The sequence below is a fragment of the Elaeis guineensis genome, chromosome 5 (assembly GCF_000442705.2).
Source record: "Elaeis guineensis isolate ETL-2024a chromosome 5, EG11, whole genome shotgun sequence".
Taxonomy (NCBI): Eukaryota; Viridiplantae; Streptophyta; class Magnoliopsida; order Arecales; family Arecaceae; genus Elaeis; species Elaeis guineensis.
Window position 1 is genome coordinate 20,658,723 of NC_025997.2, and position 20,278 is coordinate 20,679,000.

The following is a 20,278-nucleotide window of genomic DNA, read 5'->3' on the forward strand; positions in this document are numbered from 1 at the left end:
TTATTGGTACATTTTTTAAGTCAGATCCACCATTCACCAGCAGGCACAAAGCCATCATTGAGATCTTCACCTAATAGTTATTATGTCCAACCCCATCTCTACCTCGGGATATCTAATACCATTAGAGTGATTGTACCTTTTTGATGCAACCAAACCACTGTAACCAGCCAAGAATGATCAACGTCAGGAAGGCACCCACATCTCTATAATGGTGAAAGACTGCTAGACTTAATATTTAGTGAGAAGGTTTAGGTTCAGGTCTCTTCTAAGTTATCAGATTTGATATCTAATTGATCAAGTTTAGATCAACACATTCATATATCTAACTTATCTAATCGGCATGGGTGAACTTGAATCAACAAGTTACCTAATTCAAAACTCTTCCAAAATAGCTAGGTAAGTTAAGATGAGTGGGGGTCCCCCTATTCTTTTTTTAGACACCAACAAATTGATCAGGTCAGACAATGAAATCAATTAAATAACCACCATCTAGATACTTGCTTTAGACACCAAATTGATTGATTAGAATCGATCAGATTAACCTATTGATTCGGGTCTGAACCATTGAGCCAAATTAGATCTTCAGTAAATCAATTCACATCAAATATGAATTGATGTGACCAACTACAACTAAATCGACTTTGAGCCCCTTTGACCTAATCCTAATCAATAATTGATTGGTTCAATCAACTACTTAAAATCAATAATGGGTTCTAGCCTGATCTAATCGATCCTAATTATAGTTTGATCACTAGACCTAATTTGTTCAACCCATACCGACATATAATAACATAATTTTCAGATTCAAAAAATTTTAGGTTATATTTCATTGTATGCATTAGTGCTTATGATCTTGAAATAGTTTCAGATCTAAACCTAATGTCTTATATCATATATATAAAGTTTTAGATAAAAATAATAAATACATATCATATATATATATATATATTAAATTTTAGATCTAAAATTAAAAATATACATATCAAATACATATATTATCAGATCTAAAATAATAATTAAAATATTTTAAAAATAATTTTTAAAAATTAGTTTGCATCAAACTAGATTAATTTTTTTAATATAGGGGATAAACCCTATATTAAGACAACCTTATACTAGTCTGATGTAAATTTTTAATCATTCTAATTTTAGATCTAATATGAATAAAAATATATCACATATATTTATTTTTAGATCTAAAAGATGATTTAAAAATTTTAAAAATAGATCTCAAAATCAATCAATTTTATGCTAGGATAATCTTTTCAATATAGGGGATAAACTCTATATCAGGACAACCTTATAGCAACACAAGATCAATTTTAAATCATTTAAACTTTTAGATCTAAATCAAAAATCAGATTATATATGTCATAAAAACTAGTGGCTCTAATACTACTGTTAGAAGTAAGTAAGGTTGCACGCATAGATTTTAAAATAATTTTTGAAAAGCAGCAAAAATGGATCTAGATTAAACCTTTTAACCTCACATGCATTAGATCAAATCCAATACTACCTATGACCAGATCCATATAATCTAAATATTAAAAATTAAAAATATTAAGATCGGATCTTAATACCTTGCACGGGTCAAACTATACCATAGCCGATGATCATAGATCTGAATGGTTCCTCTAGCCATGCATATGCCTGACCTCCATAGGTATCCACATGAGGACTCATTCCAATTAGAGATGAGATGATCTTTTCGTAATGCTAGCTTTCTTATAAAGATCTTCTCTTTGATGGTTAATCTAGTTCTCTCTCAGATCTCACTAACTCTCTTGAAAACTAAGAAGAAAAAGAGGAAGAGAAGAAGGAAGGAGGCTCGGATTTTGAGCAAAACTTTTCTTTCAATTTTTTTTCTCTATTTCTCATGCACTAGGCATCCAATTATTAGACCCTTTTTATAGGGAGCAAGGGATATTAGGGCTAGAAAGAGGTGCCACCTTTTTCACACGTCAAGAAAGGAGGGGTGTCCAATGTTGTGCGCCAAAGAAGGGAGTGGCATAAGAAGAAATCAGTTCTAATTTTTTCTCACGCACAACTCTTTGTCAACATGAAAAAAGATACGATGGTGCCACAAAAGTTTTTCATTATCCCTTGATCTCTTTCCATCTAATCCATATCATAAGATTTGAATCAAATTCAAATATAGAATAAATAAGGATGATGATCGCTGTCGTAGGCGGTCAAAAATAAAAACCAACTCAAACTATATAGATAGAGTGAGTAGGGATTATTTTCATGGAGATTTAGGACGATTATCTTTTTCTTTTAAGAAGAAATAAAAGACAATTGATAGTAGAAGGATTAAAAAGAAATAGAATAGCAAGAATTAAATTAAAAATATAAATTAATTTATGAAAAAAAATAATTCAAAAAAATAATCCAGATATTCTGAATCCATCATGCAAATTAGATTTATTTTTTTTTATGTTACAATATTAATTTTTATGATTAAGATATTAGCATAGCTTATCTCTAAGGGGTACGAACTGTACCAGCAAATCACAACCCATCCTGTCAGAGTATAAACTATCTAAATTCAATTATAAGATCTAAGATTTAATCTCACATACTACAATCTATCTCTCCAAAGCACGTACCGTATCTAGAGATCACGGCACGTCAGTACAGGGTATAGGCCGTGTAGGCTAGATCAATACCTCAAAAAAATAAAAAGATATAAAATAAAAATATAATTTTCTTATATAAAAAAATTAAATACAAGAAAAAAAAATAAAACCCATTTACAGGCTTCATCGTATTCCTGAATTGAAGGGATTTAGCCACACATCAAGCTCTCTAACTCCATAATCTTCTAATATTTGATCCATAAAGCTCTTTGATTTTTTTCTTTATTTTTTTTTTACTTTTTCTCTGATTTTTTCTTTTTTCTACATTGATTCCCAGATCCCCTATTTATAGATAAATTTTTTATATTTTTTTGATAGAAAAAGGAATCCTAAAACTCTTAGAAATTATTTTAATCTCATAGGAATATTCCTGGCCATCGGATCAGGCTTGGACCATTCAGATTTGATAAAAAATTAATGTTTTAATCCTTATCAAAGTCGGATCAAACCGTAGCCATCTAATCTAGGTTCAGATTGGTTTTAGACTATCAGATCGTGCCATATATCTCCTTAACACAGTCGGAAGCATCCTCAACCATTGGATCTCTGGATGGATGAAATTTCGACCATCGAATCATGCAAAAGAGTCCTTCTTTCAATCGACAATGAGTATGGACTGTCGGATCTTCTCCAGAATCGATATCAACCATTAGATCATGCAAAAGAGGCTTCCACCGCCTGTAGACCGTGCCTGTGGACCACGTGAGGTTTTCGATGGACCGTGCCCTGAATCTGTGGACCGATCGGCTAGTCCATCGTGCATCGGAGGCTTTTTTTTTTTATTTTTTAGGATATTTTGGTTCGATTTTTGCTCTAATTTTTACTTGAAAAATTGAAAAAAAATATGCATTAAATTTTTTAAAAATTTTATATTATTTTGGTACTTAAATTGCTCAATTAAATTAACATCTATTTTTCATAAATACACTCTAATTTTAAAATTTTTTCAAAAAATATTTATTTTTTCAAAAAATTTAATTTATTCATGAAATTAGATTTTTTAGAAGATATTAGCACTATAAATTATTAAAAATACCTACAATAAATATAAAAATATACTACTTATCACACCCTCCAACTTGAACTTTGCTCGTCTTGAGTAAAGAAAGAATTTAGAATTAAGTACTGTAAAGTTTCGAATTTCATCAAATAATTTTCAAAAGATTACTAATGTTCAGTAGAGTATGAGTGAGGTATGTCATTGAAGTATTAATACTAATCAATATGAGAGTTAAGTTAAGAATACTAAATATTTTTTAAACCTTTTCTAAATTATTCCTATCTTTATCTCCGAATCATTAATCTCATATGGATAAGTATATTGTTACTTCGGTCCTTCATTTATTTTTTTTTTATATTGTACTGCTATTGAGTATCTTAACCCCTTAAGCTTTCTGTTTGACCTATATAGTGAGTTTTCAACCAATGACTCCCAAACTAGATGGCTTTAGGGTACTAGGTATAGAATACTCTTCAGACCTACTTGCTCGAATCAAATAGGCTACGAGTTAAAACTAATTTTACAACAAAACTTCTTTATCCTTCATATTATTTAATACAAAACTCAATGCTTGCTTAGGCAAAGAGACCCGATTACTCAGCATGAAGTACTTGGATATTTTTTTTAAAAAAAATATATGAAGAAACATATGGTTACCCTACATAAGTCTATAAGAAGTAAACTCTTCTTTGATACTGATAGAAAAATTTAGAAATACTCAAAGAAAACTGTTTAAGTTCTAAACTTAACTCCTTATTGAGTTTTCTTAATACTTGATCCCTTAATATCTCACAAACTCTCTAATTTATACATCAATTTTCTTTTAAAAATGCTTGATTTAACTTAATTTTTTAGTGTAATCAGGTGCTTAAATACTAAATACTAACTTACTTGAGGACTTAAAAAATTCAAAAAATTTTATTATTCTCCCACCCAACTTAATCGACATTGTCATCAATGGAGTAAAAAATAAAGGATGCATAAAAAAAGAAAGAAAAGGAGAGATGTCACCTGATCCAGAAGTCTTTTTAAAATTTATTCTCCCTTCAACTTAGCCAATATTTTGCTCAAATCTCTTCAAAAGGTATAAAGCAAGACTTGATTAACTTAAATAAAATACAAAAGAAAGCAAAAGCTGAAGCTGAAATTGGGTTGCCTCCTAAAAAATGCTAAGTTTATTGTCTTTAGTCAGACTAAATTATTGATAGGTGCTTCTACATAGAGTAGTCTTTTATTCTAAAAAAAATAAAGATCAATTAAAATAAAGTAAAAAAATTTAGATTACCTTCCAAAAAGTGCCAAGTTTATTGTCTTCAATCAGACCATACTAATTCTATCTCACTTATCCCGTATCAAATATTGGATTGACAAATTCAAGTGGGTAAGATGGGTGAGGTGAATCAAGTAGGGCATTAACCTCCGGGACTTGAATTTCTTCAATTGGTCCATTCAGAAAATTCATCTTTACAAGTGATTCAATAGGTGGTTGCCATTATGGATGAACTCTCCGATCACTAGATAAAAAAATTTCATAAGCTATTTCAAATTTTTGATCTATCCAGAGATTATAGTTAAAATCTTCTTCCTTTGGGTCAATGATCTCATAAATCTCATCCTGAATCAAGTTTACATCAACTAATTGATCTTTTTTATTTTTAAGATTAAAAATATTAAGATCAATGGACATGTTTCCAAATGAGAGTTTCATGAGTCCATCACGATAGTTGATCAGGGCATTGGTGGTCACTAAGAATGGTCTTCCTAAGATTACTGGGATGTGACCTTTTGGATTAATCGCTGATTCAGTCTTGAGGATCACAAAATCCATAGGATAAATAAAATTACTGATCTTAATTAGCACATCTTCCATAACTCCTTTGGAGACCCTCACTAATCGATCTGTCAATTGCAATATAATTTATGTAGGCTTTAATTCTCCTATCTCTAATTTCTCATAGATTGAATAAGATAAGATATTCACACTAGCCCCTAGGTCTAACAAGACCCTATCAATGATGGTTTTTCCAATGACACATGAGATTGTAGGAGACCCTGAATCTTTGTACTTGATTGGCATGTGGCTTACAAGATATGAACTAACACTAACTGCCAAGAAGGCTTTCTTAGGAATATTAGTGGTCTTCTTTGTGCACAGGTCTTTGAAAAATTTGGCGTATGTGGGAACTTGTTGGATCATATCTAGTAGAGGAATATTTACTTTCACTTGTTTAAACATCTCTAAGATTTGATCCATATGAGCTGAGTGTCTGTTAGACTTAAGTCTATTTGAAAAAGAAGCTATAGGATTGGTGGTTGATGTTTTAACTTGCTTGAACCTAGTGATAGGTTCTGCAATTGGCTTGGATGGCTCATCAACCTCTGTTGATTCAGGCTCATTAGACTTGGTTTGATCAGTCTGTGGTTCAGTCGGTTGGTCTTCTTGGTTCTCAGTTATACCTACCTGATTGTCTACTTGTCTCCCAGACCTTAAGGTGTGAATTGCATTTACATGGTTGAATCGACCTTCAGATTGAGATTGTTGACTAATTTGGGCTCTTGGGTTAGGTTCAGGTTGGCTTGGCCATTTTTCTTTTTCTCTTTCACTTACAACCATGGCTAATTGATCTAATTGCATCTCTAAATGGATAATAGCCTGAGTGTTGGAAGTTAAAAGCTAGCCTGTAGTCTGCATGAAGTTGTTCAGTATAGTGTTGGTGCTAACAGTCGATTTTGCTAGGATTTCTAGACTCTTTTCTAGCGAGTGAAGCCTTTGATCATTGCTGAAATCTGATGGAATATTTGATGATTGAGTGGGTCTGAGATTGGGTTGAGTGAAAGCAGGTCTAATTGAGTTTGACCCTTATGATCAAGAAAAATTGGGGTGGTTCCTCCATCCTGGATTATATATTGGTGCGTAGGGGTCATTTATGGATCTTTGATAGGCTGCGTTCACCTGTACTACTTTGTTCTCGGCTGGAAACATCAAGAAAAGATATCCTTCCATCATGTGGTCTATGGCATTACACCCATTGCAAGTGGTTGTTGCAACTTGGTTCACTTGGGTGTGTTCCATGAGTTCTAGAGCCTCTATCCTATGGATCAAAGATGCAAATTTAGCCTCTTCAATTAGGAAAGGTTGAACTTGATATACACCTCCTCTCGAAGGTGTGTCTGTCGGGTTCCCTAGTCATCTCCCATTGTAGGCTCTTTTCTGCTAGATCCTCTAAAAATTGCCAGGCTTCTATGGGTTCTTTGTTTATGAATTGACCCTGACACATTGATTCTAACATGGTTCTAGAGTTTGGGTTTAGTTCTTCATAAATGATTTGGCACAACCTCCAAGTTTCTATTTCATGGTGTGGGCATTGACTCAAAAGGTTCTTAAAACGATCAAAATACTTTCAAAAAGACTCACCGGGTAAATGATAAAATTGATTAATTTTATTCCTAAATTTGGCAGTCTTATGGTGTGGAAAATTTTTTTTCAGGAACACTCTAACAAAACTCTCCTATAATGCTATGGATTGGTTAGGAAGACTGTATAACCACTTTTTGGTACTATCCTTGATGGCAAAGTTGATCAATCTAAGTTTTACAGCATCCTCAATGAGCTGTTGAAGCCGCATTGTGGTGCATACTTGCTCAAATTTTCTTATAAAAATGTATGCATCCTCAATTCCAGTGAATTTGAGAAGCATGTTTATAATCTGGGGTTTAATTTCAAAACTGACATCAGTTTGTGGTAGTCGAATACATGAGGGTTTGGCTGACCCAACAGAATAGCAAAGATCTTTCAAGACCCTAGGTTCATATTCGGGTTCACCCATGGTGGGCTTAAAATCTACTACACTCGATGCAAAGTTTGGATCTATTCTCACTAATCGACCAGATATCCTTATCCATGAAGAAATTTGAAAATTTTTAGTTATTTTTATAATTTTTTTTCTCTCTCTTTTAAAAGAAGAGGGAATAGATGAGAAAAGAATTCTAAAAATGGGAGCCTAAGGAGTCCTAAATCTAGAGATGATAGAGAAGAGCATTTTAATTAGGGTTAATGTTTGTAGGTTACTAGTCATGTTATATAATCAATCCTAGCTAAGGGTAACCCTAGATCTAGATAGCTCCTAACTGTCAAGGTTGCCTTTGAGCACTCCAGGTAAAAAACTAACCACTTAACTGGCCAGATAAGTATAAGATTGATGGGGGTCCCCCCGTTGCTTTCTTTAGACACCAACTGAGTTGGTCAGATAAGCGAACGAAATTAATTAAATAACCACCTTCCTTCAGGACGTAGTTCCTGAATCACTTTTTTAGACACCAGTCAAACTGACTAACCCTAACCTGGTCTTACTCTTAGGATCCCTTGTCCTATTGAGCTCGAAAGTCCTTAAGGGCCAACGTCTAATTAATTTTAAGTTAAGATTTAGGTCAATGCAATATACAGGATGGTGGTTTGTGGGCCAAGGAAGGGTGATAAAATCTTCACATTATTTTGTTTAGGGTTTGTACCCTTAAGATGTTTTATGAAATTATGCAATTCAAGAAGAAAAGGTGACTAGATTTGGTAGTTAGTCAAGAGTAAATTGATTTGTTTCACTTTTTAGGTTTTGTAATTAAGTATCTAATTTTCTAAGTAGATTATGAGGTGTCAATGTAAAAATTTTTTTTTTAAGAAAGTAAGTTTGACTAAGGAACTAAGCAAGTTAGAAAGAAACTAAGAAAAATTTTTTTTTTTAAAAAATAATCATGCCTAGATCTCCGACAACGGTGTCAAAATTTGATAGCTATCATAGGTGGTTAAGAATAAAAACCAACTCAAACTATATAGATAGGATGAGTAGGGATCGTTTCCATAGGGATCTAGGATGATTATCTTTTTTTTTTAAGAAGAAATAAAAGAGAATTGATTATAGAAGGATTAAAAAGAAATAGAATAGAAAGAATTAAATTAAAAATATAAATTAATTTATAAAAAAATAATTTAAAGAAATAATCCAAAAATTTTAAATCTATCATGCAAATTAGATTTTTTTATTTATAATGCAATATTAATTCTTGTGATTAAGGTATTAGCATAGCTTATCTCTAAGGGGTATGGATTGTACCAACAGATCATAGCTCATCCTGTTAGAGTATAAACTATCTAAATTTAATTATAAGATCTAAGATTTAATCTCACATACTACAATCTATCTCTCCAAAGCACGTACCATATCTAAAGATCACAGCACGTCAGTACAGGATATAGGCTATGTAGGCTAGATCAATACCTCAAAAAAATAAAAAGAAATGAAATAAAAGTATAGTTTTATTGCATAAAAATTAAATACAAGAAAAAGAAAGAAAACCCATTTACAGGCTTTATCGTATTCCTGAATTGAAGGGATTTAGCCACGCATCAAGCTCTCTACCTCCATAATCTCCTAATATTTGATCTCTAAAGCTTTTTGATTTTTTTCTCTATTTTTTTTTATTTTTTCTCTGATTTTTTCTCCTTCCTACACTTATTCTCGGATCCCCTATTTATAGGTGAATTTTTCATATTTTTTTGGTAGGACAAAGAGTCCTAAATGTTGGAGCACGATCCCGGCTCCTCCCACAGACCTTTGGTGCAGCGGAACCAGCAACGAATAGATCTGGAGACTTCTGGACACGATTCAAGGCCCTTGACGCAATCAGCCTGGTTGCTGTCTTCTTCGTCAGCCTTTCATTCCAGATGAAGAACGCCTTTGAAATCACTCTAAAAAATCCAAGATCTGGTACCCAACCAGATCAGACCTGGACCGAGGTCTTTTGATTTATAGATCTCAAATCGGGGCGTTCTAGATGGAGAAGAAGATAGATGGAGACAGACCTCGCAGATCTATCCTGCTGTAGCCTTTTTGTAGATCTGTTGATGGAGATCTCACCCGCACCTCAAACAACCTCAGATCAACTCCAGATCTGAGAGGGACTTATACCAACCTCTTCTCAAGAGATTTCAGATCCTGGACCTGGTGTTTGGGTGCCTGCAAGAGAGGGCAGAGAAGAAATGGCTGGCGACTGCAATGGGGGAAGGGGCTAGCGCCTCCCTTCCTTTCTTTCCTTTTATGGACTGGCAGCAAGAAACCCTAGGGTTTCTTGCTCCTGGTGTGTGGAAGATTGCTGGAGAGAGAGAGAGACTTGGGAGAAAGAGTCATCTATTTTTCTTGGCTTAATCAAACCTATACAAGTACATGTATATATAAACACCGGGTCAAGTAACCCAAACCCAAAACTCCCTTGACCAACTCTATGGGAGATTAGGTTAACCCAAGCCCATGTACACCCATGACTTGACTTAATCTCACCTATCCTGGGCCCAGACCTAGCCCATAAAGAGTTGGTCCCTTGAGGCCCACATAACCTAGACCTCAAGAATCCGAAAGGCACACAGCCTTTCAACCTAGGGCCCAACTAGCCCTAGAGCCTCCATGAAGCCCTCATGAATGATGGACCTTGGCCTTAGCCTTGATCCCCTGGGCTTTGGACACACCACCTGGATCACAACAATCTCCACCTTGGTGTCCCAAGGCCTCAACCAGCTCCACTCTGTCCATCAGCCGCATCAGCTCAACACATCTTTGAAAGCTATCCCGTGGAAGTACCTTCGTAAGTGCATCAGTTGGATTCTCCTTGGTGTGTACCTTTACTAGCTCCACCTCACCATCCTCCACAAGCTCTCTGATCTGATGATACCGAATGTCGATGTGCTTTGTCCTTGCATGATAGACTGAATTCTATGCTAATAGAAGTGCACTCTGGCTGTCACAGTGCACTCTAACGGCCTCCTGAGTAAGGCCCATCTCCGTCAACAAACCCTTCAGCCAAATTGCCTCCTTAGCTGCTTCTATCAGTCCGATGTATTCCGCCTCTGTAGTGGATAGAGCCGTGATAGGCTGCAGACTCGATCTTCAAGAAATAGGACCTCTATACAGGCTAAAGATGAAGCCTATCATAGACCTCCGGGTATCCACATCTCCATCGAAGTCTGCATCTACATAACCACCAATCAGCCCCTGAGCCTCCCTAGACATGTCAGAGTATCCCACTGCACCTCCTCACTATCCGTAGAAGATGCCAACTCCAACTGATCCCGCCAGGTATCTGAATATCCACTTCAGAGCTCTCCAGTGCTCCCTGCCAGGCTGCGCCATGAACCTGCTAACCTGACTCACTGCATAAGCGATGTCTGGCCTACAACAGACCATCGCATACATCAAGCTCCCAACTCTTGAAGCATAAGGAACCTTCTCCATCTCCTGAGTCTCCACCTCAGTCTGTGGCGCCATGGTCTTCGAGTGTCTGAAGTGACCGGCAAGTGGCAGCTCCGTCGGCTTTGCTCCCTTCATCCCGAACCTCTCTAAGACCTTCTGTATGTAGCCCCCCTGAGATAGATGCAGCACCCTTCGGGCTCGGTCTCTGAAAATCTCCATGCCTAGGATCTTCCTTGCAGGGCCCAAATCCTTCATCTCAAACTCCCGAGATAAGGATGCCTTCAGATCTTGCACAACCTTCCTACTCTTGCATGCTATAAGCATGTCATCCACATACAAGAGTAGGAACAGCCTAAAATCATCCTTAAGAGATTGAACATAAACACAGGGATCAAACTCGCACCTGAAAAGTCCAATGCTGCGCACATAGGAGTCGAACCGCTTGTACCATTGCCTCGATGACTGCTTCAGCCCGTACAGCGACTTCTGCAACAAACAAACCTTTCCCTCTGATCTTGGATCCCTGAAATCGGGTGGCTGCTCCATGTAAATCCTCTCCTCCAAATGCCCATGGAGGAACACCGTCTTGACATCCATCTGCTCCAGCTCTAAATCCTGAGCTGCTACAATGCTTAGCAACACTTTGATGGAAGTGTGTCTGACGACGGGAGAGAAGACTTCACTGAAGTCGATGCCTTCCTTCTGGGAGTATCCCTTGGCCACTAACCTCGCCTTGAATCTGATACCTCCCTGCTCTAAAGGCCCTTCCTTGCGACTGTAGACCCATTTGCAGCCAATGGGCCTCTTCCCCTGTGGCAACTGCACCAATCGCCACGTCTGGTTCTGGTGGAGAGACTGCATCTCCTCGGATATCGCCTGGACCTACCGCTCTCTATCCTGGCTCTCAATAGCCTCCTGATACATATATGGGTCTCCATTCACTGTCACCAGGGCATATGACAGCATCTCCTCGAAGCCATATCGGTCCGATTGCCTGATGGTCCTCTTGGGCTTGTGTAGGGCAACACCGATATCAGTCTTCGTTCCAGCTCGCTCCTGCTGGACCTCTCCACCTCGATCATCCGTCTGAGTCCTCTCCACCTGTGGAGACACCTTAGGTAGGTTCTCCACCTGAATATCATGTCCTCCAGTAGTACCTGCAAGAGGCAAAATAAAAGAGGTAAGCTGTCCAGCAGCACCCTACTGGACCTCCTCCTACTCCTCCTGCTCCTCCATGCCTGCTTGCCTCCGTAGGACTGACTCCTCATCAAAAGTCACATCCCAACTAATGATGACCTTCTTTTCCAAGGGATCCCATAGCCTGTATCCCTTGACTCCTCGCGGATAGCCTAGAAACACTGTCTTGCGTGATCTGGCGTCTAGCTTGCTCCGCTCACCAGTTCCAATGTGCACATAGGCCGTGCACCCAAATACCCGTTGTTGCCCAGCTATGCAACCCAAGAGGGGGGGTGAATTGGGTTTCTAAAAATTTTAAGCCCAACAGATAACTTATGAAGAACAAAACAATGGCTTTTAAATCAATATTAGTTAACTAAAGCAGTATTGCAAGGATATAATAAAGAAATAAGATAAAGCGATAAAGCACACCACAAACACAAGGATTTATAGTGGTTCGGTGCTAACCTTGCACCTACATCCACTCCCCAAGATCCCACTTGGGAATTTTAATCCACTATCCTTTGTATTCAACCCGAATACAAAACGTCGGAAACTCCGACACTAGCTATCCCAAGCTAGAATACAAGACGTCAGAAACTCCGACCCTAGCTATCCCAAGCTAGATCACTTGTTTCCCGGGTACAAGCCAACCCAAAACACTCCGATTTCAGGTTCGGATCAACCTTTCCTTGTTTTGGAAATCCTCCAAAAACAAGAGCAAAAACTCACAAAGAGTAAGAATATTTAGAGCACAGATGAATACAATAACAGCTCCTTAAATGAGCAAATATAACAATAAAAGCTTTACTCAAATGAAGAACCCCTTTTTCAGATTTTCTCAAGATGAATGAACGGTTGAACGCTTGAGAAGAGGTTGATTGTTGATTGAAGATCTCTTGAAAGCTTTGAACGATCTCTAGATCAAGGTTGAAACGATAGGCGTGAAGAATTCTCTCCTTGAAAGATCTTCCTTTTCTCTTTCACAATCTCTCTGGTATATTGTGGATCCTCTCTCTTTTTCTCTATGGATATTTCGTTGATCTCAGGCTTTTTCTTGCAAATTTCGGATCCTCTCTTCTGTTCTTCTCTTTTTCCTCTCTTTTTCTCTTCACATTTGATTTCACGTTTGATCCGCTATTTAATCTGCAATTTCTTTCATCATTTAAAGCATTTTGTAGCATTAGAAGCAAGAGAAAATAATTTAGGCAGATAAAGAGCCGTTAGAGGATTTTTAGGAAGCATAAATGGCAATTAAAACGGACAAAAAAATAGCCGTTGCTGACATTTCCCGTCGCAGGGGTCGACTCATGAGTCGACTCATGCTTCAGGAGTCGACTCATGAGTCGACTTCTGTTGCAACAGACCAGAAGATCTGATTTCTGGATTTTTCGGCTCAAATCAGCAGAGGTCGACTCATGAGTCGACTCATGCCTTGTGGGTCGACTCATGAGTTGACTCACAGGTCGTGCCAAGCCAAAAATCCAGCGTGCCATGGGAATTTTTTCATGCCATTCAGCTCATAGTGCCATGAGTTGACTCATGAGTCGACTCATGCACTTCAAACCTTCATAACTTCAAAAATATTAGTCCAAACACAATGAAATTTTCACCAATAGATTTCAAATCATTTGTTCTACCAAATGGTACTATCAAATCAGGATTTTAGTGAAATTATGATTTTGCCCTTGAAGAGCATAAGGACTTTTTCAATTGTTTGTATCCCTTCAATCTGCTTTGTAATCATCAAAATCAATCTAGGAGCAACAATCTCCTCCTTTTTGATGATGACAAAACATATGAACAAAAATATTTATGTTAATGCATTAATTTCAAAAGAATCCATTATGGGTGTATATGCTTGAAAAGAGTATGATTCTTTTGGCATGTAATATAAATGCAAAAATAGTTTGCCCATTTTCTTAAAGATTTGAAAAGGGTATTAGATCATTTTGAGTTCAAGATATTTCAGAGTAAGAGAAGATAAATAACTTTTTCTATGTATCAGAGCAAAAATAATTTTTACAATGATATCAGAAAAGATTTTATAATGTATCAGAGAAAGAAAATTTTTAATGTATCAGAGAAAATTTTATACAGTATCAGAGCAAATGTTATAATATTTTAGAGAAACCTTCACACTGTATCGGATCAAATGTTATCATGTATCAGATCAAGTTGAAAGAAATTGTAGGATGTATCAGAGTAAAATAAATTTCTTATTGATGTCTCAAGGTGAGTAAAATTTCAAAAGCAAGTTTGAATATCAGAGCATATATATAAAAAATACTTATTTGCATTGTACTCATGATTTTGCTTTTGATGGATTAAAGTTCTGTCTGATACCAAATTTCTCTGTCTGATACCAAATTTCGATACCAAAATTTCTCAAAGTTTTGTTTAATCTTTCAATCCTTGTTTTTGTCTAATTTCTCCAATATTTGTTTAATTTCTTCAATATTTGTTTTAATTTAATTTCTCCCCCTTTTTCTCATAATTTAGGGTTTTGCTTTTTGTCTAATTTCAATTTTTGTTTAATTTTAATTTCTCCCCCTTTTTGACATCATCAAACATAGTTAACTCTTTCTTTTCCTTTTCTGAAAATATTCTTTAATTTCTTCCTCTTTAGAGTTTTTCACAGATGTTTGCTCCCCCTTAATATAGCAATTATCAATAGCAAACAACAATAAGGAAAAGATAATATTTCAACAGATGTATCGGAGATTGAAATATAACCAAAATATAATCATTACAAAGAGGTAGAAATATAGGTAAAAGATGATTCCATTAATATCATAATTGTTTCATAAAATTCAACCAGCTAAATGTCAATACATGGCCCCAAGGTATAGATCCTAGAACAGGATACTAACTCCTAAGATCTAGATAAGTCAATGATCAGAGTCATCAGATATAGGGTGAGGAGATGATGGATCAGAAGTGCGTCCTCTACCCCGTCTGCCTCTACCACGAGTGGAGGTGATGGCACGAGCAGGAGAACGAGATGAACTAGGTGGCTGAGAATGCTGAGATACTAGGGCTGATATCATGAGTCTGATAGAATCAAGTACGTTCAGTGCTCTGGAAACAGATTGAAGTAGAGCAGTGAACTGGGTGGTAGCATGCTCACTCGATCCTCTGATCTCTTTCCTCAGTAGCTCATATCCTCCTTCTAGTGCTCCTCTGAGCCTGCCAGCCTCTGCAGTGAGGTCTGTGACCTCAATGGTAGACTCCTGTGGCTGGGGATGGGCCAATGCAAGGACTTGCCCCTGCAAGTCAAGAACTCTGCCAGTAAGTCTCCAGACTGTATCTTCAAGCTGCTGTATCCTGACGGACTGATCTGAAATCATCTGAAATATAGTGGAGATGTGGGGAGTAATGGTCTGATCAGAAGAAGTAGCTCCAGGTGCAAAAGAAGTACTACTCCACTGGCTAGACAACAAAGAAGCCACACGCTGAGATATATGCTCGATCTGATCGTCAGCCAGTCTGAACTCTGAATGAGGTGCTCTGCTCTCTGGCTGATACACTGGTGTGGGCATCCTAGTAAACGCAGAAGGGCCAGCCTCAGTATCATGAATGAACTGGGTATCTGGTGAAGCTGCCCTGAAATCATGTACAGGAGAAGATGGACCTTCTTCTTCTACTCTGCCTTCAGTTCTGTCTTCAGCTCTTTCCTCAGCTCTCTCCTCAGCTCTTTCTTCAGAGCCCTTGATCCAACCACCAACAGTCTTTGTAATTCCCATTCGGTGTAGGCTGTGTTGGTTGAAAGTGTCCACATGTGAGAGCTTGGTAGGTGTCTCCCCTTCACAGCTAACTCCAAACCTCCTAAAAACTCTAGTAAGGGCCATACCATAAGGCAAGTGTGCCTTGGATCTGTTCAAAGTTTCTCTCATGGCCTCTATCATAAGTGTAGGGAGGTTTAAGGGGGTCTGAGTGATGATATGAAACATGACACATACATCTCTGCCAGATAGTAAGTCATGTCTACCACTCCTAGGAAAGAATAGTTTTGTCACAATCTGATGCAGGACCCTCATCTCAATGGACAGTAGCTTTGCTTCCAATTTGTTTAAACTTCCTGAAAAATCTTCTCCTAAGATAATTCTGATCCCTTCTTCTTTAATTGGGAGTTCCATATATGAGTATCCTTCACTAGGCAACTGAAGTATCTCTCCCAATATCCTAGAATCCAAACAGATGTCAATCCCCTTTACAGTTGAAGTCACAGATCCGTTTCCATAATTTAGGTTCTGGTAGAACTCTCTGACTAGATCAACAAAGGTGACTTCCTTAAGAGAGCAATAAAGTTCCCATCCTTGATTTTTGATCTTACTTGCAAAAGTAAAGCCTTCTTTCTCAAAGAACCGAAAATCTATATTTTTCCCGGTTTCTACTTTTCTATCAGAAAGAAGATTTACACTGGGGCTTATGGAGGGTTGAGAGGGACCTTGAGCAGGTACTGAAACTGGATTGGGAACAGTGGAAGACTGAGCATGCCTTTTCTTTCGGACAATTTCCTCAGGCTCTCGGATTGATTTTCTTCTTTGGGGAAGTTTCATCTTTGGAGCCATATCCAATAAGGTAGCGGACAAGAAGACTTGAATTCAGTGGAGGAGGGATCATAAAAGAGTAAAGAAGAATTTTGGTGGAGAAAAGAAGTGAATTTTGAATGAACGGTGAAGTTCTAGGGCACGTTCCACCCGCGCCTATCACTGCGAGAAAGCACAGAAAAAATCCTTTTCAAGGAGACAATTTTTGGTGGAGAGGAGGAGGGAGAATTGCCTCGAAATTAATCCTTGGATTTGGAGCAAAACAGAAGTTTGGAGAGGACGGCTTTCGGAAGGAAGACGACGAGAAGATGAGTCGTCTCATAAACAAGGTTTCCCATTTTAAAAACAATGAACCCGATGGAAGTTGGTGGGATTAACAAGTTTGCCATTGAGTCGACTCATGGGGGTCGACTCATGAAGTTCAGAAAATCAGGAAAAATGCAAATAAATTCCAGAAAAATTCAAAATTTTGGGAGAAAGAATTTTGCTCAATGATAAGTTTTTAGAGTGATAAAACTGAGCTTTTGGAACCAGGATAGATGTTGAAAATTGAGCTCTAAGAATATTTGATAATAATTAAGAGAAGTTTAGGCAAATGGATCTAGAATTCCTAGATTTCTCCTAATTTCACAGAATCTATCCTCACTAAGGGCCTTTGTAAAGATATCGGCTAATTGATTTTCAGTGCAAACATATTCAAGAATTATATTTTTATTTTGAACATGTTCTCTTATAAAATGATGTCTTATTTCAATATGTTTAGATCTTGAGTGTTGTATTGGATTTTTAGATAGATTTATAGCACTTGTATTATCACATTTTATTGGTGTTTCATTAAGTTTGATTCCAAAATCTTCGAGTTGTTGCTTAATCCACAAGATTTGAGCACAACAACTTCCGGCTGCAATGTATTCGGCCTCAGCCGTAGACAGTGCCACCGAATTTTGTTTCTTGCTAAACCATGAGATTAGGTTAACTCCAAGAAATTGGCAAGTTCCACTTGTGCTTTTTCTATCTAATTTACATCCAGCAAAATCAGCATCAGAATATCCTAACAAATTAATTTGTGAGTCCTTAGAGTACCATAACCCTATAGTTTGTGTACCATTTAAGTATCTAAGGATTCTTTTAACAGCATTCAAATGAGATTCCTTAGGATTAGATTGATATCTTGCACATAAGCAAACACTAAACATGATATCAGGCCTACTTGCAGTTAAATATAATAATGAGCCAATCATACCTCTATAGTATTTTAAGTCTACGCTTTTACCTTCATCATCCTTGTCAAGCTTACATGAGGGACTCATTGGTGTGCCAATTGGTTTGCAGTTCTCCATTCCAAATCTTTTGAGTAGTTCCTTGGTGTACATGCTTTGGGTGATGGAGATTCCCTCTTTTGATTGTTTGATTTGGAGTCCGAGGAAGAAGGTGAGTTCTCCCATCATGCTCATCTCGAACTCTCCCTGCATAAGCTTAGCAAAGTCTTGACAAAGGGATTCATTAGTAGACCCAAAAATTATGTCATCAACATAAATTTGTATAATTAGCATATCATTTTGGTTTCTTTTAATAAATAGAGTTGTATCCACATTGCCTCTTGAGAAACCATTATTTAGTAGAAATTTGCTTAGCCTTTCATACCATGCTCTAGGTGCTTGTTTTAGACCATATAAAGCTTTATTTAATCTAAAGACATGATTGGGAAAAGCATGATTTTCAAATCCAGGGGGTTGTTCTACATATACTTCTTCAGAAATATATCCATTTAAAAATGCACTTTTAACATCCATTTGAAATAGTTTGAATTTCATAAAGCAAGCATAAGCAAGTAGAAGTCTAATGGCTTCTAATCTAGCAACAGGTGCAAAGGTTTCATCAAAATCAATTCCTTCTTCTTGATTATATCCCTTAGCAACCAGTCTTGCTTTATTTCTAATTACATTTCCATGCTCATCTAATTTGTTTCTAAAGACCCATTTTGTGCCAATTATTGAATAATCTTTAGGTCTTTTCACTAAGGTCCAAACATTATTTCTTTCAAATTGACTGAGTTCTTCTTGCATAGCATTAATCCAGTTATGATCATTTTCAGCTTCTTCAAAAGTTTTAGGTTCAAGTTGAGATACAAAAGCACAATGATTAAGTACATCTCTAAGTGAAGAACGTGTTTTTACCCCATGCATAGGATCACCGATAATTAATTCCTTATGGTGGTTGTGAACATACCTCCATTCCTTGGGTAAGTCATTTGTACCTTGAGGTTGTTCTTGAATTTCTTCACCTTTCTCATTTTGTTCATCTTCTTGATCCTTGTCTTCTGGAGTTGCTGAATCTTTTAGAGTGATCTCCTTCATACCTTCTATTAGTGGATCTGCATCATCAACACCCATATTCTTCCTTGAAGGAAGATCGTTAGATTCATCAAAGACAACATGTATGGACTCCTCAACTACTAAGGTTCTTTTGTTGAACACTCTAAATGCTTTACTAGTGGAGGAGTAACCTAGAAGGATTGCTTCATCTGATTTTGCATCAAATTTACCAAGTTTTTCTTTGCCATTATTTAATACAAAACATCGGCAACCAAAAACATGAAAATAGGCAATATTTGGTTTTCTTCATTTCCAAAGTTCATAGGGGGTTTTCTTTAAAAATTGTCTTATTAAAGCACGATTTAAAATGTAACATGCTGTGTTAATAGCTTCCGCCCAAAAATATTTTGGAAGATTGCTTTCACAGAGCATGGTACGGGCCATTTCTTCTAAGGTTCTATTTTTCCTTTCAACTACCCCATTTTGTTGGGGTGTCCTAGGAGCAGAGAAGTTGTGGCCAATTCCATTTTCATCACAAAAATTTTCAAAGTCATGATTTTCAAATTCTGTTCCATGATCACTTCTAATATTTTGAATTGAAAACCCTTTTTCATTAGTGACTTTTTGATGAAATTTCGTGAAAATTTGAAAAGTTTCATTTTTGTGAGCTAAAAAGAAAACCCAAGTAAAACGAGAGTAATCATCAATTATTACAAATCCATATCGTTTTCCTCCTAGACTTGTGGTTTTAGTTGGTCCAAATAAATCCATATGTAAGAGCTCTAAAGGTCTAGAAGTTGAAATAGTGTTTTTGGATTTAAATGATACTCTAGTTTGTTTACCTAATTGGCATGCATCACAAATTCTATCCTTTTCAAAATTTAATTTTGGCAAACCGAGAACTAAATCCTTTTTGATTAATTTTGAAAGAGAATACATGCTAATATGTGCAAGTCTACGATGTCACAGCCAACTAGTCTCATTTATTTTAGCTTTTAAGGAAACTAGGCATTGCATGTCTAATTTAGTTAAATCATTCAAGTCTACCATATAAACATTGCCATGCCTATGTCCTATAAATTTAATGCCATCGTTAATAGGACTCGTCACAATGCATACAGATGATTCAAAACTTACTTTATACCCTTTATCACAGAATTGACTAATGCTAAGTAAGTTATGCTTTAAACCTTTAACAAGTAAAACATTCTCAATGTATTTGGAGGGAGTGATACCAATGTTACCTATCCCGATGATCTTTCCTTTACCATTATCTCCAAAGGTGACCATCCCTCCATCCTTAGCATCAAGCGTGATGAATTGTGATTCATCACCAGTCATGTGTCTCGAGCATCCGCTG